A 27,624-nucleotide genomic window follows, 5' to 3' on the forward strand; every position below is an offset into this window, starting at 1 on the left:
GCCGGGCTCGGAGGCGGGCCCGGGCGACCGCGGGGCGGGGCGGTGGCAGTTGAGCCGCGGGAGGAGCGCTGGGGCAGAAACGGAGAGGGCGGCCCAGAAGGCGAGGGCCGGGCAGGGGCTGGAAAGGAGATGCTCCTCCCCGGGCCGCACCTGGCCAAGCCGGCTGATCCGCTGTCGAACCAAATAGATGTTGGACGCCATGCTGCGTGCGCCGCGCCCCCTTCCCTGAAGCCCAGCCCCCAGCACCCCCGTCTCTCCCGCGCGCACGCGCGCCCCCCCCAGGCACTCGCTCCGCTTCCGGCCCCCTCGCCCCCGCGCCGGCGCCTGCGCACCTGGGACGCCTTCCGTGGAGCGAGCGCTTGCTGCCTTACGGCCCTCCGCGGCTCTTCAGGCTCTCGGCTTTCCAGGCGTTCGCCTCCCCCCTGTACCTCTACCTCCTGACCCCGTTTCTCTTCACAGAGCCCAACTTTTCGATGAATTTATGAAGTAAGGACGCAGATAAAGCCGCATTTCAAAGCTGTGTTAACGATCTCTTTCATTAAAATGGTGGAAAGTTAGTTATTGCAGAACAACGGACTTCAGCGACCGACTCCACGTGGGGTACTTCGCAAGCGCCATTCACCTAACATTCCTACGGGAATTACGTTTATTTTCCAAAGTTACTGGAGCCAGGGTTGAAGGAGGAAGGAGGACAGTTACACCTATTAGCAGAAGTTGCAGGACGGACCTTTGGTGACCCACCCACCCAACTCTCCCCGTCTGGGGAGGCCCTTCCTTGGGGCCATTCTTGACGTCTTTCTTCAGAAGGCTAACTCCTCCAAGATTCGCTTTGGGTGACATTTCCTCTCGGCACCCGGTGTGGAAGCCTCAACCTAGTGACCTCTTGTGTGGCTTCCTCAATACCTTGAAAGTTCTTGGGGAGCTGGAATAACGGCCAGTTCGCGTGTGTGATAGGATGGTCAACACGCGTAACACTTAGTCCAAATGAGGAAGCAAGGACTTTAGCACAAGAGGATCCGGGTCCCAGCTTCCAGGTACTTACCTGTGTATGCCAGGTGCCATTGAAGTTATTCCGTTCCATCACAGTTACAGCTGTAGCCGAACGTCTTTTCTAGTGGGCTAACACGTTCTCTCCATTTCTCTCTCTCTTTTTTTTTTTTTTGCGAGGCGGGTGTAGGGGGTGTGGGAGGCGCGTGCTGGGAATTGAACCCAGGACCTGGCAAGCCCTCTCCCTGAGTTATACTCCGACCCTAACCTTTCCTCTTTTGTGACCTATTTACCTCCATGTTTGTTTCCCAGAGAATGCAAAAGTGTTTTTAAGTTTCCTGATAGAGACAATTTTTTTTTTTCCTGGCCTGAATTCCTTGGTACCCAGCATAGTACCTGATGCTCAGTAGCACCTATAGATGATTGTAGATTCCTCTTACTAAGCAAGAAGGCATGCTAGATGCCCCTGGGGGCTAGTCAGTGGAAGGTGTCCATGCTTTGATGTCCAGCACCCCAGAGACTGCCATGGGCACACTCTGAGATATTTCATCTCTTTCGGGAGCCACTGCTCCTGCTCTGTCTCCCCCCCACCCTTCCTCCTTAAACCCTCAGCCTCTCCTCTATTTCTGTATCTTCCATTCAATACTACTCCTTCTATTTTCTTTAACTCATTTTCCAAACTTTTACTCCCATTCTGTTGTGGCATATTGGGTAGTCACCTTGTGGTGGAGCTGCTGATAGGATTGTTTAGCTTGAGCTTCATATTCAAAAAAATTCAAATTAGAATCTGAAAGTTATTTCAAAATGAGACAGATACTAACAGATTAGAAAGATGTACACTTTGGCAACTTTTCACTACTAAGTTCAAATAAAAGTCTGAAACAAACTGGGTGCTTGGACCAGTAGTTTCAGCTACTGGGAGTATAACTTAAATCCAGGAGTTTTAGGCCAGGCTGGACTGCATAATGAGCTTCTGTCTCTTAAAAAAAAAAAAAAGAAGTTATAAAACTTGCCATAAGTTAGTACATTAGTTTTGGCTTTTCTTCATTTCTTCTGCTTAAGTTCAAGTCCATCAGTGGAGACCTGATTGTTGCTACTCCTTAGGAAAACTTTAATGCTGGAGTACACTCCTTGAACTTTAATAAGTCTCCTTCCTGGACTTTGGGCCACTTGTTTTTCAGCAGATGAAGACCACTTAGGGTAAGTAGAACCACAGGAGGTCACTCATTCACAGGATCATTCACAGGATCCTACTGAGCAGAACCAAGCAAGTAAGCCAGTGCTGTGTGACCTTCAGTCACATACAGTACAGCACTGCTGCTGCCAGTCATCTGGGCTCAGGGGAGGATCTAACTTTCTGAGAAGGAACTGGCAGTGGCTGGCTAATCATGACATCTGGTTAGACAACAAGATACGAATTTTTAAAATCTTACCATAACAAAAGTGTTTAAACAATCATTTCATTAAAGGCATAACTGTTCAAAATCTGGGAAGGATGGATATTCAGATGACTATATTGCATTGGCTATAACCCTGGACATTTTCTGTTTGTTCCTCAAGTCTGAGGAAAGAACCAGGAGTTCTGGGCACAGTATGTTGCAGGTCTACTCTACCAGGATGGGTAGAGAAAAATTAGACTTTTTATTTATTTTTATTTATTTTTGGTACAGGGAGTGAACCATCAAGTTATATCCCCAGTCCTTTTTTTCTTGTTTTTTTTTTTTTTTTTTTTTTTTTTTTTTTTTTTTTTTTTTTTTTTTTTTTTTTAGTGACAGAGTCTTGCTAAATTGTTGGTCTTACTAAATTACTGAGGCTGACCTTGAACTTACATTCCTTCTATCTCCAAATCACTGGGATTACAGGAGTACAACATTTTGCCCAGTGATTTACTATAATGTAAAATCATCTGAGGTAGTATTGTAGTCTATCTGTGGTATACCCATGTATTTATATGACTAAATTATCTACATAATTTTTCATTGTTTTACTCTCTCTTTGTGTTCATAACACATGTGCCAGAATGAAACTTTGGGATTAGGGATGTTTAGAAGACCAGAAACAAAGCTATACTTAAGCGAATCATGCCATTGGCTAACTATATTCTGCTTTTCTTAGTGGAAGTGCAAAATTTCAGTCAATTTATTGGCAAGATAAGTGGGGCTTTGTAACTCATTCCCAACTAATATTTTTATGTTTTTTCTGAAAAGATAGTGTTTAATACCAACAAGTTCAAAACTTGAGTTTTGTTTATACACATACATCATGTTTTTTGTTTGTATGAATGAATTCAATGATTATTTTAAAATTTAAAACACTTCCACATTTACTTCATTGTCAAATGGATTGATTTAATAGCCTTGTAAATTAATCTCAAAATAGTTAAAGACCTTTAAAAAATAAACAATTTCAAAATTTTTTGGGCTTACAGAAAAGTTGTAATGTACAGTTCTGATTACGCTTCACCCAATTTTCCCCAATGTTAACATCTTTAACCACCACACATTTGTCAAAACAAAGAAATTTAGTATGCTATTGACTAAACTACAAAATTTTCTTTTCTTTTTTCTGGTGCTGAGGATTGACCTCAGGGCTTTGCACATGCTAGGCAGGCTTTCTGCCATTAAGCTACATCCCCAACCCTAAACTACAGAATATTTGAATATTTCAAACTTCATCAGTTGTCTGTTAATTTAATTTAATTTTATTTTACTGTTCCAGGATCCAATCCAGGAAACCATGTTTAATGTCATGAGGTTCTTTTTGAAGGGTATTCAGAAGTGGAGGGAAACCTGTAAGACAAAATTATTTCCCATTCTGTTGGATATAGAAAAAATGCACAAAAAGAATTCAGTAAATGACAGATTGCACTAATCCCAGAAGCTGCCCGCTTTGTGACTGCTGCTGGGGTATCAGCACCTGCCCCTGAGTCCTGGTATCCAAACTTATGGTTGTGACCTATTGCTAATAGAGATTGAGGTGTATACCTAAAACCTGGCATCTACTCTCATGGTCCCACAATTACATTAATTTTGAGCTTCTAGAGGGTTCCTTAAGCTTCTCCAGTCCCTTAGAAGTTAACAGCCCAGCTGTGTTGTAAGACTCCTGGGTTAAACCCTGCCTCTACCTGTGACTTTTAGTAAGAGACTTAACCTCCTTGTTTTCATTTTTTCATCCCCCTTTTGCACAGAGTTGTAGTACGGTTTAAATTTTATGATCATCAGAGATCACTTAGAAGAGTGCCTGGAAAAGACTAAGAACTAAGTAAATGTTAACTGTCATTGTCACCGTTCCAGGAGTGGGTACATCAATTTACCAATTGGTCAAGAAGCAACAAAGAACTTAGTGCTACAGCTAAAGCCATATAAGGAAATCAAACTTTTATTTATTGGTTAGAATTGGTTTTATAAGGAAGACTACTCCATTGATTAAAAATAAAAAAAAAATGTGAAACTTGAGAATAGAATTTTAGAAAACAATGAAAATGCAATTTGCATGCATTTCTTTGTCATGGGACAAAGATCATTCTAATTCTCTAATGATCTGTGGGTCCAATTTTAATCTACTTCTGAAATGAGCAGTTTTCAGTACCACTTCAAGTTTAGCTCATATTTACACAATAAACAGGAAGTGTTCTAATTTGTAGAAGTTAATTTTAGAATAATCGTCACAAGTACTGTAATTGATTTCTAGAGAAAACAGGCTTTTTGGGCATAGCAGCTCATGCCTGTAATCCAAGCTACTCAGGAGCTGAGTCAGGAGGATCAAAAGTTCAAGAGCAGCCTAGGCAATTTAACAAGACCCTGTTTCAAAGTGAGACATTTAAAAAATGGACTGGGGGTATAACTTGTTGGTAGAGCCCTTACCTGTCATTTGAGAGGCCCTGAGTATAATCCCTACTGCAAGAAAAGAAAAAAGGTACCAGATGTGGTGGCACATGCCTGTAATCTCAGAGACTCAGGAGGGTGAGGCAGGAGGATCACAAGTTCAAGGCCAGCCTCAGCAATTTAGGTAGACTCTAAGCAACTTAGTGAGATCCTGTCTCAAAATTAAAAATTTTAAAAAGGGCTGGGGATGTGGCTCTGTATTTAAGGACCCCTGGGTTCAATACTCAGTATCAAAGAAAAGAAAAAAGGCATATTGTAGAATAACATAACTTGGCCTTAGCATAGTGATTTGCATTTTTCAGAGAACTTTCATAGTCATTTTTCCATATAATCTGAAATAAAGGAAGTGTAGGAGTTATGATCCACACTGTAATCTTTAGGAAACTGAAACTCACAGGGAAGAAAGCATATCAGGATAGGCTTCATAGAGGAAGTAACCCAACACTGAAGCTTGAGAGATGGTTCTCCCATGTAGGGTGCTACAGAGGGTAGGACATAGAGATAGAGGGGAAGAGAGTTCTTTAAAGGGATCAGATCTTTATACTTTGGGTAATGGGAGCAATGTAGAGGCAGGGCTTTCCCCCAAACCCAGAGTAGGAGTCCAGACTTTATTTCTGAGTAGCAAGTAACTTTGAGGCAAAGGAGAGTAACATCAGATTTCTAATTTGGGAAGATCACTATGGCAGTAGTGTTAGAAGACAAACGGGAAAAATTGTTAGTCGAGTCATGATAGATGATATTTTCTAAATCTATTGGTCAAGGGCTCTCAGGCCCCAGAAATGATGACAATGAGCAAGAGTAGGCAGCCAGGTTGGCACTAGCAGCACAATACTGCCTGTGACAAAAGCATGAGATTTAGACATAGAAACCACTGTCTGCTGCCCTAGATTTGTCAGATTGACACATTTTCCTGGCGTGTTACCATGTAATTGGCTTACTTACCTCATCTGTAATAAGAGTATTTGTATGGCATCAATTTTGTATGTTAATATCAATAGAATACTTCTGACAACAAATCGGGATTTGAGAATGAAGACAAATGTGAAGATATCACAGACAGGTGCCAGAATCATACCGAAGGAAGGAGGGTTCAGTAGACGACCTAAGCCATATAAGCAGCATCAATCTGGAGATTTTAGTATCCAGTTTTGAGCAGCTTCTAGCAGAAGCAATTATTCAAAGAATTTCCACCTCGTCTCCCTGGAAGTAAAGTATCCCTAAAGGTTTATACAGTGTTTTCAAGCTTAATATTGTATTATACCCAAGGCTCTTTCTTGAAATCAGGTGGGAAGCAAAACAAAACGTCCACTAGTTCTGTATGAATGGTTTGTTTATCCTACTTGTAATCACACAGAGAACTGAGTTCCTGCCAGGGAGAAAACAGCATGTGATAGATCTTCTGGGACAGTAAACTGAGTGGACGAAGTGCTTTGTTTTAAGCATGCCAGATCTAAGGCTTTTGAAAGCCCTGAAAAAAGCATGGTAGCCGTCTCTCCTGATTCTGGCCCTACAGAATTTGTGTGGGAACCACCATAATCTGAGTAACATTGTAGCATTTACTAAGATAGCACAGGTCCCCAAAGGTAATCACTATCAATATTGGCTAGCCACAGGCCCAGGAAATCTATAATCTTATTAACAACAAAAATCATCTAGCATGATGTGGAGTGGGGAAATAAAGGAATCAGTGGAGGCTGTCCATGAAATGATGCAATGGGTGTTTGTAGTTTCTCTAGGAAGAAGAAGAATGTACTTTACACAGTAGCCAGGTTTCTATAAAGTTAACTGTAAATGTAACTTTTGCAAATGGAATTTTACTTTTCGTATACCTTAGGAGTTGGCCACTTAAAGGAATCTTTTGGAGAACCTGCTCATGATCATTCTCTTTTGTGTCTTAGGTTTGTATCTTTTATACTCTTCACCCATACAAAAAATTTAAGCAACAATTATTTGTAACTGTCTTACAACTAAATAAATTGGTCTTTGATTTTGAAAGCAGTTTCTTTAGTTACTCATGTTATTTTCCTTGAGGAAAAGTAAGGGTTATTTTTTGTTTATATTTAAACCCTTCTGCTTTCTTATTTCTTTGTATTGCTTTTTTCTTCTTCAAAAATGACCAGTGTTGAGTAGTTAGGAATTTTTGACTTTTGACTTTGAAATTAAGGCATAGGTGACTACCTTTATGATGAGGTTTGGAAGAATGAAGAAAGCCCTGACCACCCCACCACCCACTGTGAAAATATACACATATACCACTGCACTGTCCTGCTGACCCTGAAATGCCCTCATAATACCTTCTCTATTGTAGGCTAACAGCTCTGGAGAATTATTGTATTAAATGGTCAATTACAGCATAGCACTTTAATATGAAATTCCCCAAATATTTTTTCCTGGGAGTGAGAATAATGGTAGTTTTAATGGAAGTCTAGGGAGAGATAATCTTGAAATCTGGGGCACAATCCCAGGAGAAGTTTAACTAAAGAGCAAACTCTGGACAGTCAAGAAGTTGCAAGAGGGATACTGAATGCCTGGGAAGTATGATGGAGAAGCTGCCCAGTACTGAAGAAAAGAAAAATTGGGAACAAATGTAAGGCAAACCCATGTACTAAACCACAAATGTATTAAACCATGTTTAGTATGGTTGCCTATCATCTGAGAAGAGAGACCTGAACACTATACCTCCTTTCATCATTTATTGACCACCTCTATGTACCAGACACTTTCCTAAGTGCCGATCATAAAAAGAGTAACATGATATTCTTGTTCTCAGAGTTTGCATTCTCAATGAAGAGACAGGCTAAATAAAAACATGGAAATATGTTTTCAAGTTGTGATTAAGTGCAATGAAGAACATAAGACATACAGTTTTTATATTTTTTTATTTTCTGTTTTGTAATTTGACTACCCTGCAAAATCTGGTAAAACAGATAAATTGGCAAGGGTTGCAGTCTTTATAATCTGCATAATCAACTGCTGTTGACTCAGGTGCTATGTAAGCAAGTTTCTAGAGCAACTCCTACAACATTCTTGGGACTCTGAAATTCTGTAGACTCCACATTCTGAACACTGAGGAGTTCGTTGGAACTGATTCTAATAACTAAATAGGTAAGGTTAACTGCTGCCCATGTGGTTTGATTTTAAGACCTACCTTCTATTTGCTATTTCTACCCCCAACACAATGCCCACCTTCCTGCTACCTTTTCAGAAATTCCAGTGTTGAGAATTTTAATTGGCTGACCTAAGGAGAAGAAAAAAGGAACATGGTTGGTCATGAAGCAGCTGGAGGCAAGAAAGAGAAGCATAAGGAAAATACCCAGAGTCCTGGAAACAAAGGCAACAAGAACACTAATGAAAAATGTTCCACCTAGGAGAGTGAACTCACACTGGTTCAAGCAGTAACTCGGGTGAAGCAGTAATTCAGGAAGAATGAGGAACATAATACCTCCTAAACTTAAGTGAATTTATGCACAAACAGTGCAAAATAAGCCCTTGAGGTACAGTTGCTCAGTGTTAGAGGGACTGTAAATATGCACTATAGTAGACTTCAGCACAGTCCTGAACTAAGGAGGCTCTGTCGATCAGAATTTTATTCCCCTAGGCACAGTCATTACTTCCTGAGAGAGTATATGATAGAAGTTGGACCAGCAGAAGTCTGTTTGGGTATTTTATCAACTATCCAGAAATATACCCCTTTTCTAAGGATCATAGTCTATAAAACCTCTATATGTCTGAAGCAATTGGGATCCATCTTGCTCCCAGATGGAGGGAGTGAACTTGAAGATGAAGCAAGCACAGGCAAGCAGAGGCAAGCAATGCTGAAAAGGATAGGGAATGGGGTAAGGAAGAGTTCAAAGAGATACTTTATGTATTCTAAGAGATCCTTATGTGGATGGAACTGGGTGGAAGGACAGTTTACCAGCCTCTTGGAACAGGGCAAATAGAGCTCTAACTCATCATGCAACTGACTGTCCTTGTCAGCAATCTCAGGAAGTTTACAGTGATATGGAAGTGATGATAGCAAGTAACTAGGCTGGGACTTCTTGAAGTTATGTGCCTTTGGGCAGGATTGATGTATACCTGCCCATTTTCCTGAAGCCTTCCTGTGCTTCTGATGTTAGCCTGTTACCAGATTCCCCTGGGGAAAGGTATAAAGAAGAAATAGAAAGTCTGATATGTTCAAGTCCAACGTAATGGTTTTCTTGTTTTTCTCAGGCATCAGACTTTTTAATATTTGAAAGAAGGGCCTGTATCTCCCACTCTTATATCTTCAGGCCTAGCACAGATTTGGAATGCAGAAAGAATTTCAATGAAGCAATTGAATTTGATGTGGCATATAGAGATAGACTCTGAAATATTCATCTTGAGAAATTCATTTCTTTGGATTAAAGCACTGCCTCTTCTAGCGTCCTCTTTAAAAAATGCAAATGCCCCAAGAAGACATAATGAATTTAGTCGTCAACCAACAATTCTCATTTTTGGCAGTTATCAGAACAAGGGAGACTGTAAAAATTGGATTGTAGTGAACATTCTCAGTGTGATAGAAAGGTTATAGATTTGTGTAAGCAATTTGGAAAACAGCTTGGCATTATCTCCTAAAGCAGAACATTAATTTACGTATGACCCAACAATTTCACTCCTAGGGAGGGACCCAAAGGAAAGTCTTAGAGATGTAAAACTGGAGATATGTGCAAGAACATTCACAACTACACTGTTCATGATGCAAAAAATTGGAAATAATGGAAATGCCCATCAAGAAGAGTGGATGGATAAATTGGTGATATATTTACACAACTGACTATTGTATGGCAATAAAAATAAATGAACTGGGTTGGGGAAGTAGCTCAGTGGCAGAGCACTTGCCTAGCATGCGTGAGGCCCTGGGTTTGATCCATAGCACTGAAAGAAAAGAAAAGGAATGAACTACACTAATTCATAACAATGTGGATAAGTCCTGACAATAAAACATGAAGTGAAAAAAAAAGTCCATATATTTTATAGTTAAAACAAATGACTATTAACATGCATTTCATAGAAATGCTTATACATACAATAAAAGTATATATTTTTAAAAGTAAAGGTATTCTGAATGATGGTTATCTTGGGCAGGAAGTGGTGGAGAATAGGATGTGGGGATCATGTGGTTAGATGAAGGTATGTCAAGATTCTAGCTCGTGTTTTGGATGATAGGCTTGCAGACACTTATCACATTTGTTCAGAATAATGAAATAAAAAACTAAATACAAACATAACTAGAAAGTCTAGGTTACTCAATCCTTTGTTGAGACCATGTAAACTCAGATGCATGGTAATCAGATATATGACAGGGAGGGAGGGAAGGCTGGAAAGCAATGCCAAGGGATGCTTAGCATTGCTTCACAAAGAGCTCTGAAGGGTTGGGCTGGTAAGTGGGCAGGATGTATGCGCAGCCCCATGCGACTCTGGATCAAACAAGATTGCTTTGGAGCAGTCTTTGGATGGGAGGAGATAGAAGAAATTGTCATCCTGGATCTCTAATGGGGAGGTAGCTTTCCCTGGGAACCATGTCTGGGTTACTTATATGTACCCTTTTGGTAGCAGTTGGGGAAACAGAGCTCCCATCTTGTGTTTTAGCTAAGTGTGAAAGTGGTGGAAAATGCTGGAACCTCAGGGTATGAGTCTTATCTGTCTCTCCCCAACAGAAACAAGGGGAAGGTCTTGGCTCTCTTAAACAAGACTCTAGCTGATGTACCTTACAGAAATAGAGCAGACAATCATGAAATTCATCTGGAAGAATAAGAAACCCAGAATAGCTAAAGCAATCCTTAGCAGGAAGAGTGAAGCAGGAGGTATTGCAATACCAGAACTTCAACTATACTACAGAGCAATAGTAACAAAAACGGCATGGTATTAGTACCAAAATAGGTTGATCAATGGTACAGAATAGAGGACATGGACACAAAACCAAGTAAATACAATTTTTCTCATACTAGACAAAAGGGCCAAAAATATGCAATGGAGAAAGGATAGCCTCTTCAATAAATGGTGCTGGGAAAACTGGAAATCCATATGCCGCAGAATGAAACTAAACCCCTATCTCTCACCCTACACAAAACTCAACTAGAAATGGATCAAGGACCTCGGAATCAGACCAGACACCCTTCATCTTATAGAAGAAAAAGTAGGTCCTAATCTTCAACATGTCGGCCTAGGATCAGACTTCCTTAACAGGACCCCATAGCACAAGAAATAAAAGCAAGAATCAATAACTGGGATAGATTCAAACTAAAAAGCTTTCTGTTAGCAAGGGAAACTATCAGCAATGTGAAGAGAGAGCCTACAGAGTGGGAGAAAATCTTTGCCACTCATACTTCAGATAGAGCACTGATTTCCAAAATATATAAAGAACTCAAAAAACTACACCAAGAATACAAATAATCCAATCAACAAATGGTCTAAGGAAATGAACAGACACTTCACAGAAGAAGATGTACAAGCAATCAACAGATATATGAAAAAATGTTCAACATCTCTAGTAATAAGAGAAATGCAAATCAAAATTACCCTAAGATTCCATCTCACCCCAATTAGAATGGTGATTATGAAGAACACAAGCAACAATAGGTGTTGGCGAGGATGTGGGGAAAAAGGTACATTCATACATTGCTGGTGGGGATGCAAATTAGTGCAGCCACTCTGGAAAGCAGAATGGAGATTCCTCAGAAAGCTTGGAATGGAACCACATTTGACCCAGCTATCCCACTCCTCAGCCTATACCCAAAGGACTTAAAATCAGCATACTACAGAGATGCAGCCACATCAATGTTCATAGCTGCTCAATTCACAATAGGCCAGATTGTGGACCCAACCTAGATGTCCTTCAATTGAGGAATGGATAAAGAAACTGTGATATATATATCACAGTTGATAAACTATCAGAGGGCTCGGGTATGATATACTGGGGAAAGTTACCTTTTCCTGCTGGACCAGCTCTGCCCCCAACCAAAAAAAAAATACTGGAAAAATATATACACAGTGGAATATTACTCAGCCATAAAGAGTAATAAAATTATGGCATTTGCAGGCAAATGGATGAAATTGGAGAATATCATGCTAAGTGAGATAAGCCAATCTCAAAAAACCAAAGGACGAATGATCTCGCTGATAAGCGGATGATGACACATAATGGGGGTGGGAGGGGGGAAAGAATGGAGGATGGAAGGACTGTATAGAGGGAAAAGAGGAGTGGAAGGGGTGGGGGGAAGGGAAAAAATAACAGAATGAATCAAACAACATTACCCTATGTAAATTTATGATTACACAAATGGTACGCCTTTACTCCATGTACAAACAGAGAAACAACATGTATCCCATTTGTTTACAATAAAAAAAAAAAAAAAAAGACTAGCTGGCCCCAGAGAGAGTAGGTTGCCGGGGAGGCAATGGAGCCAGGGCTATCCACTGAGCATCCAGCCAGAATGATAATGGATGATAAAATGTATCCCTTATAGCAGGAGCTGGAGAGTCAGACCCAGGTCTAAATTCCTGTATGAACTTGGATAAATTCTTTAATGTCCTTTGAACCTCATATTGGATATGGAAATAAGTGATAACTAACTCTAAGTGTTGTCATGAGAATTAAAAAGAAAATATACAATGCAACCAGCAGCATCTTAAGCACCTAATAAGAAAAATAGTTATTCCCCTTCACTCTACCCCTGCCCTGAACCATAACTGAGACCCTATCATGGAGTGGGAGTGAGCAGGCCTGGCGTCGTTCATCCTTCCTTTTGCCTTATCCTACCCCACTCTTTTCCTAACCCTGAGCTGTGCGAGGGCACCAGGCCTGTGTTACAGGATGAATAAAAACATTTTTTACCCTCTTGCTAACATCAGGCTCTCCTTTATGCTCTTGATTTGAAAAGCTAGGTTCTCTGAGCAGGCAAATAATTTACCGTCTCCTTGAAAGAATATTCTTCAAGTTTTTCCAGTATTTATTTTGGTTGGGGGCAGAGCTGGTCCAGCAGGAAAAGGTACCTTTCCCCAGTATATCAGACCCGAGCCCTCTGATAGTTTATTTCAGCAATGTGTTCACCCTCTATGACTTGTTCACCTGCTTGTTTCTAGAGCCCCACGAAGGGTGGCAAAATCAGTCAGATATCTTGCCATCTGACAGACTTCACTTTAATTCAGGATTGCTTTACAGTCTTGGTCAGTGGAGACTATTCATTTCATGGCTGCGGATGTGGCTCAGTGGGAGAACGCTTGCCTGGCACGGGCAAGGCCCTGAATTTGCTCCCAGTGCTGAAAAAAAAAATCTGTCCAAATTTGCCTGTCTTATACATCTACATGTCTGTATCTTTCCTAACACTGCCACTTAGGTTCCTGTAATTGAATACTTATCAGGTAAAATAAATCCATACTGATATTTTGCTGATGAAATGTGGTAGCATGTAAGTGGAGTTTTTAATTTTATAGATTTAAATGAATGATTTATAGTTTTCCTTTCCTGTTCTCAGTTGGTTTTCTGATTTGGGGATCAAATTAAGTTAGGTGGAGATAGGAGTTAAGCTCTCCAAAGGGGCTTTCCTTATCACTATGCCTGTTTTACCATGCACAGAACCATTTGGAAGACAAACATTCCTACTGCTAGATTACTTCTGTTCCTTTGAGTCAATCTCATGATCTCCACAAAAACATAGAAAATTTTGGAGGAGTGGCACTCTTCACGTTCTTCACAAGTTTTCTTTGGCCTCCCCTTCCTGGCTTTTTTCCTATGACTGAAGATACAGTTAGCCTCAATTTCCTTCTACTCAGTGGAGTAGGAAGTGGTTTAAAGATTTTGTGTAGATGTGCAAAGTACTCCTATAGAAATTACCTTCTGCCTGTTTCCTCTAACACCTCTTGAGCAAAGCCCAGAACTCTACTACTGGAACCGCTTTCCTTTGACTAAATTTTGATTGTTCTTAAAAGATCAATATTCTAGAGGACTGGTGCTTTAATCTGACTTAAGACTTTATGTGAATGTCTGGCAGCTTGCCTTAGCAGTGGCTCTAAGGACAGCAGAGGGATGGAGTGGGAAGACAGCCTGTGTTTAGGTAGCTCAGGACCCAGAGAGAACTTCCGTAGGAGTCATCCTGGGCCTGCTTCCAAGTGGTCAGGAACATTTTGATCATGAATCCCGCTCTATTCCCCCTGCAGGTTTAGCTGCTCCTTGCCCTTAACTTTGAAATTACTCATGTTTATGTTAGCAATGAAAAATGTGGTATAGGATAGCCAAGTCAGCACCAGAAAAGTGTCACCAAAAATGAAATATTGAAAAAGTTTCAACATTAAAAATAATCTCATGAGCTAAGAATTAAAAGTCCTTAAGGGACTTTTTCCTCCCTCCCTCCCTCCCTCCCTTCTTTCTTTCTTTTTTTTTCCTTTTCCTTTCCTTTTTTTTTTTTTTTCTTCTCTTCTCATCTCTTCTCTTCTCTTTTCTTTTCTTTCTTTCCCTCCCTCCCTCTGGGATATTGGTCTATCTTTTAAGAAAGTCAGTAACTTTAATGTTTTCCTGAAGCAATATGAGATTATGTGGTAGGTCAACAGTAGACACATACTGAATCAAAGGATTGGCTTAATTGTGTTCCCATGTGTCCCAGTGCCTAGGTGTTCCAGTGTCCATGGATTTCTTTCAGTCAGATTTTTCACACCCTCTGGGGGTTCACCCAAAGGCCTGAGTTTTGTTGAGCTACAGATTAAGGGCATGAGAGTTGAGCCTCATTTTCTTTCATTGCTAATCTTAGAGAATCCATTTATTCCTTTTCAGTTTGTCAGAACAAGTCTTAGAAAATGTTGAGAATGGGGTGCAGGCAATAAGTACTGATATTATATGGTTCTTTGTAGTTTGCAAACCACACACTTATACACATGATTGCACTTAGTCCTCCAATAATCCTGTGAAGTGGACATTATTATTTTTTATTACTATTGTCACAGTTTTCAACTTGTAGAAACCAAAGCTTCAAGAGTTGATGATTTGCCTTAGTTCACAGAGAGAGGGCATCACTCTAAGCTTAGTTTTTCTGTCCCCAAGTTCTGTTGCTTTACAATTCACGCTAATTCCGAGGAGATGCCAGTTGTCTACCATGCTCCTCTTACTCATTAATAATAACAATGATAATTGTGGCTAACATTTTGGGGGTGTTCACATGATCCCCTTTAGTCCTCATACCAATCTTATGATATAGGCTTTGTAACAAATCTTATCCCACAATTGAGTAAACTGAGTGTCAAGTTGGGTAAATGCCAGAGAGAATAGTTATGCTGTTCAAGAATACATAGCTAATAAATGATGGAGTCAGGAGTCAGATCAAGGCCTATTTGGTCCCTTTACTCTTCAACACTGAATTCTGCAAACTTGCTGTGTCCTTTGGTGTTTCAAGGTTTCCAGCTCCTTCTCACATATTAGATTCAACATAGCAGAAGCATAAGAGTACTTTGAAAGGCAAAGAACAGAATTATAGGAAGCAGGGAGGGGACACAGATGGATAGTCCTCCAGGATTGATAAGAGTGAGGACACACTCATCCTACAGATGGGAACCGAGAAACAGTATTAATAGGCTCAAGACAGGCTGTCTCAAAATTTGGTATGTTGGCAGATGGAATAGTTTACACTGAAGGAATTTGAGAAACCTGCAGAAGCAGGACCGTCTCTCTGACTTCCTTCCTTCCTTCTTCCCCAGGCAAGTCATAAGATGCTCATGTGAGAGGTGCCCTCCTATACCTGAGGAAAGGAGCGTCCTTATGGCTGAAGACAAAAGGTCACCGAGAGGAACCTGAACAAACAGGCTTTGCTAAATTTCCTTCAGTTTATTACTATTAGATCACATTTTTTTGTCCCTTATCTTTCTCTATGACTGCCCAGTTTTCATCAAACCTACTATTAAGAAAAATTGTTTCTTCAAGTCTTTATTTCCTTATGAAGGTTCTCATGTCCCATAAAATTTACATTAAATAAATTTATGTGATTTTTCTCTTGTTAATATCTCTTTTGTTATAGGGGTTTCAGCCACAAACCTAGGAAGAATGAGAAAAAGCTATTTTCCTCTTTTAGAATAACAAATGCATTAGTAAGAAGGGACATTTGGCCTAGTGAGAGGATAGGGAGAAAAGCAAAAGGAAAGGCATACCGAGACATAGGGACTTACTATGGATCCTCTGCCCTGAATTGGCCACAGGAAGCCAGTGTGTAGCCAAGGCATCTGCTATAGTTTGGGTCTTAAGTGTCTTCTGAAGGGCCATGGCTTGGTCCCTGGAGTGATGCTACTGGGAGGTGGTGAAAACTTTAAAATGAGGTAGTCAGAGGTCTTCAGGTCACTGGGCATGTATCCTTGAAGGGGATTGTAGGACTCTAGTCCCTTCTTCTGTTTTCATACCCTGGTCACGAGGTAAGTGTTTTACTCTGCCACAAGCCACATGCCATACCACGATATGCTGCCTTGCCACAGGCCTAAAAGCAATGGGGCCAACAGATCTTGGTCTAAAATCTCTATAAATCGTGAACCAAAATAAACTTTCTCTAAGTTGGTGATCTCCGGTGTTTGTTAGTGATGGAATGCTGACTACCACAACATCCCTTACTAATGGTGACCTAAGACACAGTGGAAGGCTCATTGTAGCAAGCAGGGTACACATTGTGAAGGCAGCAGCCTGTTCCAAACGTGGCAGCCCAGGCTAAGAATGGCAAGCCCATCTGGTTGGTTACAAATGCTCTGGCACTAAGTAAATCCTAAAAACTAAAACATTTTTGAGATAAAGGCCATAACATCTCAGTGCTACATAAGGTTTTGTCTCAATAAAAAGTAACCAGCCACCCTTGAAAGATATTTAGCTCATTCTCTTGCAGATTGAAGATGCAGAGGAAGAGGCGGGAGTTGGTGAGAGAAGGTCTGAGAATTAGACAATTCATCTAACTCCAAAAAAGAAAACCCCTTGAAAATTTGGAGGAAGTGGGAATATCTGAGTCTCTTTCATCTCCCAACACTCCCTGGGAAGCAGTGGGGAGATTTTTCTCCCTGTGCGGCTCATAGGTTTTAGCTTTAGATGCACATCAGAATCACCCCGGAACTTACCTACTCGTGCCTGACACCCACCCTAGAATCTCTGAAGGTGCTGATCAGATACTATAGTTTTTTAAACCTACCAAGTCATTGTGATTCATGGAAAGTATTACTGCTCTAGAGTTTCAGAACAAGAAACAAATAACTGGCACAAGTGTCCAGTTACTCTTCCCACTATTTTGAAAGGGAAGGTTGGAAGGGAATGGGTATGGTACACTGATTTGAATGAGAAGTGAGACACAGAGAGGAGAAACGTTTTGCCCAGGAGCAACAGGTGTGGTAAGAGACATGCTGCTTTTCTTTTGGGTCTCTCACACCCTTTTCTTGTGGTAGCATATTTATAGTCTTAATTGTTCTGATGGCTTAGCTTTGTATGTACCCAGGCAGGAAATTTCTATTTTATTGGGGCAACCTTTCTAAACAGACCTGTGCTACTGTTTGAAAATATTTCCTGCTTTGGAAATCCAAATATTTTCTTTCTAATTCTAATTGTAAGTCTGAGCAGTGGGGTCATTAGACTTCCGCATGTGTTTAGAAGGAGCCAGGGACCACATTTTATGCCCTCTATATAGAGCACAGCACATGTGCCTGTGATGAATATGCACCTGTGAGGGTGGAATTCAGACCAAGCTCAGCCTCAGCTTTCAGTTCAGCTGTAAATCCAGCATGTCTGACATGGGATCTACAGTGGTTAATTCTTACAAACACAGAGCTAAATTCCCAAGGAGACCTGGGCTGGAAAGGTCACCTGAATTGTGGCCTGCTTAAAGGTGTGGTCATGTTTCCTGATTTAACTGGGTCAGTTGGGTTGTTTATTTTTGCCATTTGATTTCAGGACAGGGCTGACAGTTTCACTGTGCTGGCCATTCCCAGATAGCGCATGCTCTGAGTGATGGAGACAGGTGTTCAAGAACCCCCAGGGACTATTATTTAATTTTGTTCCTCCTCCAGCCTCATGGTTTATATATGAGTTGTTATGTGACTGAGTTCTATTTTTAACTGCAAACACACTCTGTTCAACTAGAATCATGTTCTTTAGACACTGCATTATGCAAACTGGCTCTAGAGTTTGCCAGGAGTACTAAACTAAACTGTGACAATTCCCAGCCGTAGGCATTGAAAGCCCCACAGTGAATCCAACAGCACGCTTACTTGCTGCAAGATAGTGTTTCAGTTGTGTTAAATAACTGCCTGTACTGCCTGATGAGAAAGCCGTGTCTGGCCGTTTCAATCAGCTTCTCTCATCTCAACTCCTGCCTAATCCAAGAATAAATCCTCTGGGCTTTGGGTGAAGACACTGAAAAGGCTCCTGGTGAAGAAGATGAAATGTGAAACAAGTTGTAATGAGGCAGGAGTGTGTTGCTCATTGCAAGGTATTTTCTCAGGTCCTGCGCAGGGTAGGAGAAAAGATGGGTAGACTGAGGTCATCCTGTTGACAAACCCCTCTAATGTAGGTATTCCTGGGGAGCCATCTGTTATCCAAAAGTGAATACTCTACACAAGTCCACTGACAGGTTCACAGGTTCTTTTCCTTGGGGTGATCATAGAGAAGTGGCTCTCAAGAATTGTACAGTGCTATGGTCCTTTTCCTTGACTCCTCATGGAGATGGACATCTGCTTTATTCTAGATGATCTAGAGAAGGGTCAGAGCCTGAAGTCTCTGAAGGGAGAATTTTAGTATTGGCCAGGATTCTTTGGTGGCAAGAAAAAGAAATAAACTCTTAATAAGAATCTACTTAAACTGAAAAGGACTTTTTAGAAAATAAGTTCCATGAAAGCAGGGGATATTTTGTTCACTGCTATTTTCTCAACAGAACGGTACCGTGGAATTAGTAAGTACTCAGTGTCTTAGTCCATTCCAGCTGCTATAACAAAATACCCTATACTGAAATTTACAGACAACAGAAATTTTGAATTCCACAGTTCTGAAGGCTGAGAAGTTTAAGATCAAGGTATCAAAGATCTGGCATCTGGTAAGGACCCTTTCCTCATAGTTGGTACCTTCTATGTATCCTCATTTGATGGAAGGGGTAAACGGGTTCCCTCAGACCTTTTTACAATAGACAAATCACCTAATCACCTTCTAAAGGCCTGGCCTCTTAATACTACCACACTGAAAATTAAGTTCCAACACAAACATTTCGGGTAAACCAAAATTCATAGCACTTGGTAAATGTCTGTGGATAGAAGATACAGGGAGGCTCCAAGAATTGTTAGGAAGACTGAAAATCTATTTAGAAGAGTGAGGGTATCTCTGTAGGAGCGTAGGCAGTAGGAGCTCGGTCCCTGAGTCTCATCAGGACACCACTGCTGAATGAATGCTGTCTATGTTTATATTTTTGAGTGTCTCTACTCAGGCTTTATGCTTCAAAATATAGAGAATGCGAGAAAATGAGAATGTATTGGTTAGTATTCTCTAGAGAAATGGAACCAGGCAATTGGCTTACATGACTTTAGGGGCTGGAAATTCCAGTTTGTAGGGCGGGCCAGTGGGCTATCAGATTGGAGACCCGGAGAAATGACATTCCTGTCTGTCATCGGGCAGAAAGAACAGACGTTGCAGATGATGGAGACTGTCTGATAATTCTTTCTTATTTGGGGATGGTTGGTCTTTTTGTTCTATTCAGACTTTAACTAATTAGATGAAGACCACCAGCTTCACTGATCAAAACACTAATCTTATCCAAAAACACCCTTACAGAAACACCCAGAATGTTTGACCAAATCTCTGAGCACTCCATTGTTCAGTCAACACATGAAATTAACCAGCACAGAGAGGGAGGAGAGTGCAGCTGGCCCTGCTAACCACCTCTTGAACCAGTAGAGAGCTGGTTATTTTGTTTGGCAATTCCAGACACAGTAGAGCAGAACTGATTTTGCAAAGGGAAAGTGGGGAACTGTTACCAGGAGAAAGGGGAATGGATCCTGGGAAGGTCTTCCCTGAGGAGGGTGGCTACTGTGCTTGCTACCACAGCAACACAGCTCTCTGTTTTGCTTGCCTTCTTCTCGCTCCTCCTCCTATGTAAAAGAACATCTGGGATGGGGAGAGCGATTTCTGTCTTTCTCCCTTCACCTCTGACCCTGAGTAGAGGTGACTGTTGGTGAGCAGACTATCACCTCCGAGCCCTTGTCATTTCTTTTTAATTAGTTATTTTTTTATTTAAAAAAATTTGTTCTTTTTAGATGTACATGACAGTAGTGTGTATTTTGACATAGTATACATACATGGAGTAGAGTCTATGTAATTAGTTTCCATTCTTGTGGTTGTACATGATGTGGAGTTTCACTAGTCATGTATGTGAACAAGGAAAGTTATGTCCAATTCATTCTACTGTCTTTCCTAATCCCGTCCCCCCTCTCCCCTTTGTCTAATCCACTGAACTTGTATTCTTCCCTCCCCACCCCCTTGTTGTGTGTTAGCATCCACATAACAGAGAACATTCAGCCTTTGGATTTTTGGTTTTTAAAAAAAATTTTATTTGTTCTTTCCAGTCATATATGACGGTAGACTGTATTTTGACATATTATACCTACATGGAGTATAACTTCCCATTCTAGTGGTTGTGCGTGCTGTGGAGTTACAGTGGTTGTGTATTCATATAGGAACACAGGAAAGTTATGTCCGATTAATTCTACTGTCTTTGCTATTCCCACCCAGCTCCGCTCCCTTCATTTTCCTTTATCTAATTCAATGAACTTCTATTCTTCCTCCCCTGCCCCTTATTATGTGTTAGTATCTGCATATCAGAGAGAACATTCAACCTTCAGTTCTTTGGAATTGGCTTATTGCACTTAGCATGATATTCTCCAGTTCCATCCATTTACTGGCAAATATCTTAATTTCATTCTTCTTTAAGACTGAGTAACATTCCATATTGTATATATATCACATTTTCTTTATCCATTCATCTGTTGATGGGCATTTAGGTTGGTTCATATAGTGAATTGAGCTGCTATAAACCTTGATGTGGCTGCATCACTGTAGTGTGCTGATTTTCAGTCCTTTGGGTATAGGCCAAGGAGTGGGATAACTGGGTCAAATGGTGGTTCCATTCCAAGTTTTCTGAGGAATCTCCATACTGCTTTTCAGAGTGGTTGCACCAATTTGCGGTCCCACCAGCAATGTATGAGTGTACCTTTTCTCCCACAACCTTACCAACATTTACTATTACTTGTATTCTTGATCATTGCCATTCTGACTGGAGTGAGATGGAATCTCAGTGAAGTTTTAATTTCCATTTCTCTAATTGCTAGAGATGTTGAACATTTTTTCATATATTTGTTGACCATTCGTATTTCTTCTTCTGTGAAGTGCCTGTTCAGTTCCTTTGTGCATTTATTAATTTGGTATTTAAAAAAATTTTTTTTTAGTTGTATATTGACACAATGCCTTTATTTTATTTATTTATTTTTATGTGATACTGAGGATTGAACCCAGTGCTTCACACATGCTAGGCAAGTACTCTACCACTGAACCAAAACCACAGCCCAGGTTATTTGGTTTTTTTTTTTTTTTTTTTTTTTTGGTGTTAAGTTTTTTGAGTTCCTTGTGTATCCTGGATATTGATGCTCTATCTGAGATGCAGGTGGCAAAGATTTTCTCCCATTCTGTAGGCTCTCTCTTCATGTTATTGATTGTTTCCTTTGCGGTCAAGAAGTTTTTAGTTTTATACCATTCCATTTATTCATTCTTTTTTTCATTTATTTATTTTGTTCTAAGAAGTTATACATGATAATAGGATGCATTTTGACACATCATACATGAATAGAGTATAACTTCTTATTCTTCTGGTTGTACATGATGTAGAGTTACACCCATTGTGTAATCATATATGCACATAGGGTAAAAATGTCGGATTCATTTTACTATCATTCCTACCCCTATACCCCCTCCTCTCCCTTCATTCCCCTCTGTCTAATCCAAAGTACCTCTATTCTTTCCTAGCCTCCCCCATTGTGAATTAGCATCTACATATCAGAGAAAACATTTAGCCTTTGGTTCTTTGGAATTGGCTTATTTCACTTAGCATTATAGTCTCCAGTTCGATCCATTTACCGGCAAATGCCATAATTTCATTCTTCTTTATGGCTGAGTAATATTCCACTATGTATGTATACCACATTTTCCTTATTGATTCATCTGTTGAATGGCACCTAGGTTGGTTCCATAGCTTAGTTATTGTGAATTGAGCATTGATGTGGCCGTGTCACTGTAGTATGCTGATTTTAAGTCCTTTGGCTATAAACTGAGACGTGGGATAGCTGGGTCAAATGGTGGTCCCATTCCAAGTTTTCTGAAGAATCTCCATACTGCTTTGCAGAGTGGTTACACCAAATTTGTTGTCCCATACTTCTTGTGCTTTAGGAGTATTGTTGAGGAAGTTGGTTCCTAAGCTGACATGATAGAGAGTTTGGCCTACATTTTCTAGTAGGCCCAGGATATCTGGTCTAATGCCTAGGTCCTTGGTCCACTTTGAGTTGAGTTTTGTGCAGGGTGAGAGAGAGCGTTTAAATTTCATTCTACTATGAAGCTAGTATCACTCTGATACCAAAACCGGACAAAAACACATCAAGGAATGAAAACTTCAGATTAATATCCCTGATGGACATAGATGTAAAAATTCTTAATAAAATACTGGCAAATCACATACAAAAACATGTTAAAAAGATAATGCACCAAGTGCACCATGATCAAGTGGGATTCATCCCAGGGATGCAAGGTTGGTTCTACATATGGAAATCAATAAACATAATTCATCACATCAATAGACTTAAAGACAAGAATCACATTATTATCTCAATAGATGCAGAAAAAGCATTTGACAAAATACAGCATTCATTCATGCTCAAAACACTAGAAAAATTAGGGATAATAGGAACATACGTCAACTTTGTAAAAGCTAAACTGAAGGCCAACATCATTCTAATTAGAGAAAAACTGAAGGCATTCCCTCTAAAAGCAGGAACAAGACAGAGATGCTTTCTTTCACCACTTCGATTCAACATAGTCTTGGAAATTCTAGTCAGAGCAATTAGACAAAAGAAAGAAATTAAAGGGATACAAATAGGAAAATAAGAACTCAAACTATCCCCATTTACTGATGACGTGATTCTATATTTAGAAGACCCAAAAACTTCTTGAACTTATAAATGAATTCAGCAAAGTAGCAGGATATAAAATTAACACCCATAAATCAATAGTACTCCTATACATCAACGATGAATCAACTGAAAGCGAAATTAGGAAAACTATCCCATTCGCAATAGCTTCAAAGAAAATAAAATATTTGGGAATCAATCTAACAAAAGAGGTGAAAGACCTCTACAATGAAAACTATAGAACACTAAGAAATTGAAGAAGACCTTAGGAGATGGAAAGATCTCCCGTGATATTGGATAGGGAGAACAGCCTTACTACCAAAGGTGTTATACAGATTTAATACAATTCTATTAAAATTCCAATGACATTCTTCATAGAAATAGAAAAAGCAATCATGAAATTCATTTGGAAAAATAAGAGGCCCACAATAGTCAAAGCAATCCTTAGCAAGAAGAGTGAAACAGGAGGCATTATCATAATACCAGACCTTAAATTATACTGCAGAGCTATAGTAACAAAAACAGCATGATATTGGCACAAAAACAGACATGAAGACCAATGGAACAGAATAGAAGACAGAGACAAACCCACTTAAATACAGTTATCTCTTCTAGACACCATAAACATACATTGGAGAAAAGAAAGTCTCTAACAAATGATGCTTGGAAAACTGGAAATCCAAGACCCTGAGAGGTCTGTGTAAATGATTCTGCACTCAAATACTGGCCCACTCTGAAAGATTCCACACCTCAACTGGAAAGCTCATTCCCATGACACCCATGCCCCAGAAGAGTTAAGATCTGTGTGCTCTATGCATTTTTCCTCTTTTCTATTCTTCACATTCTAGAAGAGCCACAGAGTTTTGTAATGTACTAATTTTGTTAGAACCAGAAGCTGCTACACTAGAAAATCATCATCACAATAGATATGACTCTACCACATTTACAATATGAGCGATGCCCCCTTTTATATGGCACCCGTGTGCACTGCACAGTCGTCCAACTGTATACAGCAGGCCTGAACTACTGAGGGAAAGGGAGACCACGAGAAAAGCAGGTGAAGGAAAGCACACTTTGTTCAGTGCTCTTGTAAATGTGTGTGTGTATGTCCTTTCTTTGGGTTGTGAACAATAACTGAACCCACTGATTAGATTAAAAACAGAACGGTAAGTCTAAGACTCCTACAGTGTGGTAAGTGCACCTGAGGAAAGAATTAGGGACACTGTGCTCCTCTTGGGGGAATTCAGTGGTAGACATGCATAGTTCAGACCAGACCAGCAGGGGGTGGCAAGGGAAGTTGCTGCTACCCAGGGTACATGTGCTGTGAGATCCTCTTCGGAGGTTTGGAAGCCTGACTTCTGATTAGTACCTTAGATGAAATGACTCACTGCTTGTTCCATGCATCCATGAGGGGGTAGAGGAGATCAACAGTCTAAAATGAAAACAGATAAAAATCTATTCAGAAACTGTATTTTTCCCCATATTCCACTGGATCACAGTGTATACCTACCCAGGGTAGGCACAGCTTTCTCTGTTCCACTCATCTACTACCTGTTTACTGTTACTCCCCTTACAACACCTGGTCAGACAAGGTTAATTAATTAATTACACTTTCTCTGAGCCCAGAGGCATCCTCACGATCCATGACAACATCTGTGTTTTCTAAGGTTGCTCAACTATGACACTATGGTGGCTGCCTGTTTTTATAAATAAAGTTTTATCAAGACACAGAGCTGAAAAAGGAGATAAAAGGAAGGTAGAGTGGCAGGGAAAATTATGTTCTATAAATATTGAGAGTGTTTATATATATTGAGTTGTTGAATTTCAACAAAATAAAGAGATCCCTAAGAGTTGCCCTGTCCCTTTCACTATATGAGGACACAGAGAGAAAGCCCCATTGGAGTCAGAGAATAGATCTTTCTCAGACACCAAGTCTGCCAGCACCTTGGCCTTGGACTTTCCAGTCTCCACAACTGGAAGAAACAACTGCTTGCTGTTTATAAGCCACCCGACTTAAGGTATTTTATTGTAGTTTGCATGGACTAATACAAGCCAGCCGGCACCTGGGCAACCTGCTATTTGTCATCTGGCTGTGCCTCCCTTGTCCCTTTCCTTTTCACCCCCATTGTCACACAAAATATCTGTTTGGAGAGGCAAAGAGTGCCCAAGACCATAAGTAAAAATGGAAAAATCTGCTCATTGAAGGTCATCAGATACTGGATAATAAGAATACTGTTTTGGTCATATTGAATGGACTGTAACCCAAACATAAAAACAGGTGTTCCCAAGACAGTCAGGGACCACCATCATGGGTCAAAGGAAAGGCTGAGTCAACAAAATAACCCCCTGGGTGCAACAAACTATTTAACCCTTTGTAGTGTGGCATGTTACTTCTCTCCTTTCTCAACATACGCATCATGAGATCCTGCTAAAACCACATAGGCAGAATGTTTGTACAAGATGATGAAATTGTACAATTAATGAGGAAAAGCCTTCATAAACCCTTTAACTTCACTTTTCTTAGTCAGTTTTTTAAAAAAATCACTAATTTTGGAGGTCACACAGCTGGGCAATACATTATTAATTTCCTGCCAGCTTTGCTGTAGATAACATTGATATGTGGGTTATGTTGATAATGGTTATCTAGGGTATTTCTTTGAGACTTCAAGGACACTTTTGCTGAAAACACTGACTCTTTACGTGGGCCTGCAGATGTCCGATGGTTGACTGGGATGAGATAAAAAGGCGTGGCATCTCCGTCTTCATATTATGTCTGTCCTTTTTGCTACCTTAACCTTCGGGTCACATTCTACTCGGCTCTGCAGGCAGACGTGCTGATTGGTCATTGGAGCTGATATGTGCTTTCTCCTACCCAACCCATACACTCTTTGAACAGCTATAGCAGTCAAAGCACCTAAAGCCCTTCCGTCCAATCATAAGATCCAGACAGAAGCACAAGGTCAGAATGTCTAATGGGACAATGGCACCCATGGCAGGAAGAACTGAACGGTTACTAGGACAAGTTAACCTTGACTGCCTGGTGACCCAAGTCTTGCACAAAAAGAAATACATCTTTTAAAATCATACCCTTGGCCAGTGAAAAACTACCAGACTTTACCTCACCTTAGAAATATCAATAAAAGCTTACTTGTGCTTTGCTTGGCAAATAGCCTGGTCCCCCTTTCAATCAGGGCTGTCTCCCTTCAGCTAAATCCCCAATTAAAGAATGCCTCCAACATCCCATGCTAAAAGATCCAATCTCTGGTAAGATCCAATCTTTTCTGTTTGGTCAACTTTGTTTCCAAGATTAAAGATTTTGTCTTCTTTGTCTGAGGTTCTGTCTTCCAAGTGATCTAGTCTGTTCCTTATGCTTCCTATTGAATTTTTAATTTGGTTTATTGCTTGCTTCATTTCAAGGATTTCTGTTTAGTTTTTTTCAGAATCTCTATCTCTTTATTGAAACAATCTTTTGCTTCCTGCATTTGCTGTTTTAACTGTTTATTGGTGTGATCATTCATTGCCTGCATTTGCTCTCCTAGCTCATTATTTGCTTCTCAGATCATTTTAATTATGTACATTCTGAACTCCCTTTCTGACATTTCTTCTACCATGCTGTCATTGGATTCTATTGATATAGCATCTAGGTTTGTTTGGGACACTTTCTTCCCTTGTTTTTTCATGTTGTTCATGTATCTTTCCCTCTAGTAGTGGGAATTCGAGTATTGCAGTTTCCCCCCTATAGACTTATAGTGACTCTGCAGGTTTCCAATACCTCACCTTAAAGTGGGAGATCAATATTAGCAGCACACAATATAAACAATATGCGTCCTTAACCCAAATAGTGCCTATTAAGATCTTAACAGTATTGTCTTAATAAACAGAGATAATGAGTTTGATTACTATCTACAGTGTAAACAAAAGGTTTGCAATAACAACCACAATTTCTAATGGTGGACAAAGAGGATGGGGAGGGGTGTAAGATGTAATGTTAATGAGATAAGAAGTGAGTCTATAGAGGTACTACAATATAGGAATAGTGAAAGTGGAATAAAAAGAAATTGGTTGTTGGCATGAGAAAAGGGAGAAAGAGTCTCCAAAGAAACAGATAAGAGGAAAATAGAGTGAGAAAAATAATAAAAGAAAAGTAGGAATAATAGTAGGTATAGTAGGAATAATTGTAATAATACTACTAATAAAAAAAATTCTACAGTAAAACTATACTGTACTGTTCAGACCTCCTAGTCTTCAGTAGCCTGATGCCTGAGAGGTACTTGATAATGAGGTGCTGAGGATTGTACCCAGTACCCTAAGAAGGAAGCTGCTTGACTAAGGATAGCGGCTTCCAGGTCAGGAATAATCCATGATAGTGGGCAGAGTGTCCCCACCTGTTGGTAGATGGTCAGCTGCAGTGTGGGTGCTAGACACCGCGGGCTGAGCTGGGGCGGCACTGGCGACTGAGGGTGTTGGGCCGGGTTGCTGGGTGGGGCCGTGGCCTGATGACTTTAATTCTTGAGGATAAATACTGAGAAGGTACAGCTGGAGCATGTGGTGGCTTCATACCTAGTCTTGTGAG

At 40.3% G+C, this 27,624-nt stretch overlaps 1 long non-coding RNA gene across 1 annotated transcript in view; it reads left to right on the forward strand.

Moving 5' to 3' along the window:
* Window positions 1-39: 39 nt before the first annotated feature.
* LOC124990640 (uncharacterized) overlaps window positions 40-27,624 on the forward strand; it is a 44,025-nt gene continuing 16,440 nt past the window's right edge. Inside the window, exon 1 of the long non-coding RNA XR_007109787.1 lies at window positions 40-1,034. This is a non-coding gene — a long non-coding RNA (uncharacterized LOC124990640). The remainder of the gene's footprint in view (window positions 1,035-27,624) is intronic.

Source organism: Sciurus carolinensis, chromosome 8, assembly GCF_902686445.1.
Source record: "Sciurus carolinensis chromosome 8, mSciCar1.2, whole genome shotgun sequence".
In the NCBI taxonomy this organism is placed as follows: domain Eukaryota; kingdom Metazoa; phylum Chordata; class Mammalia; order Rodentia; family Sciuridae; genus Sciurus; species Sciurus carolinensis.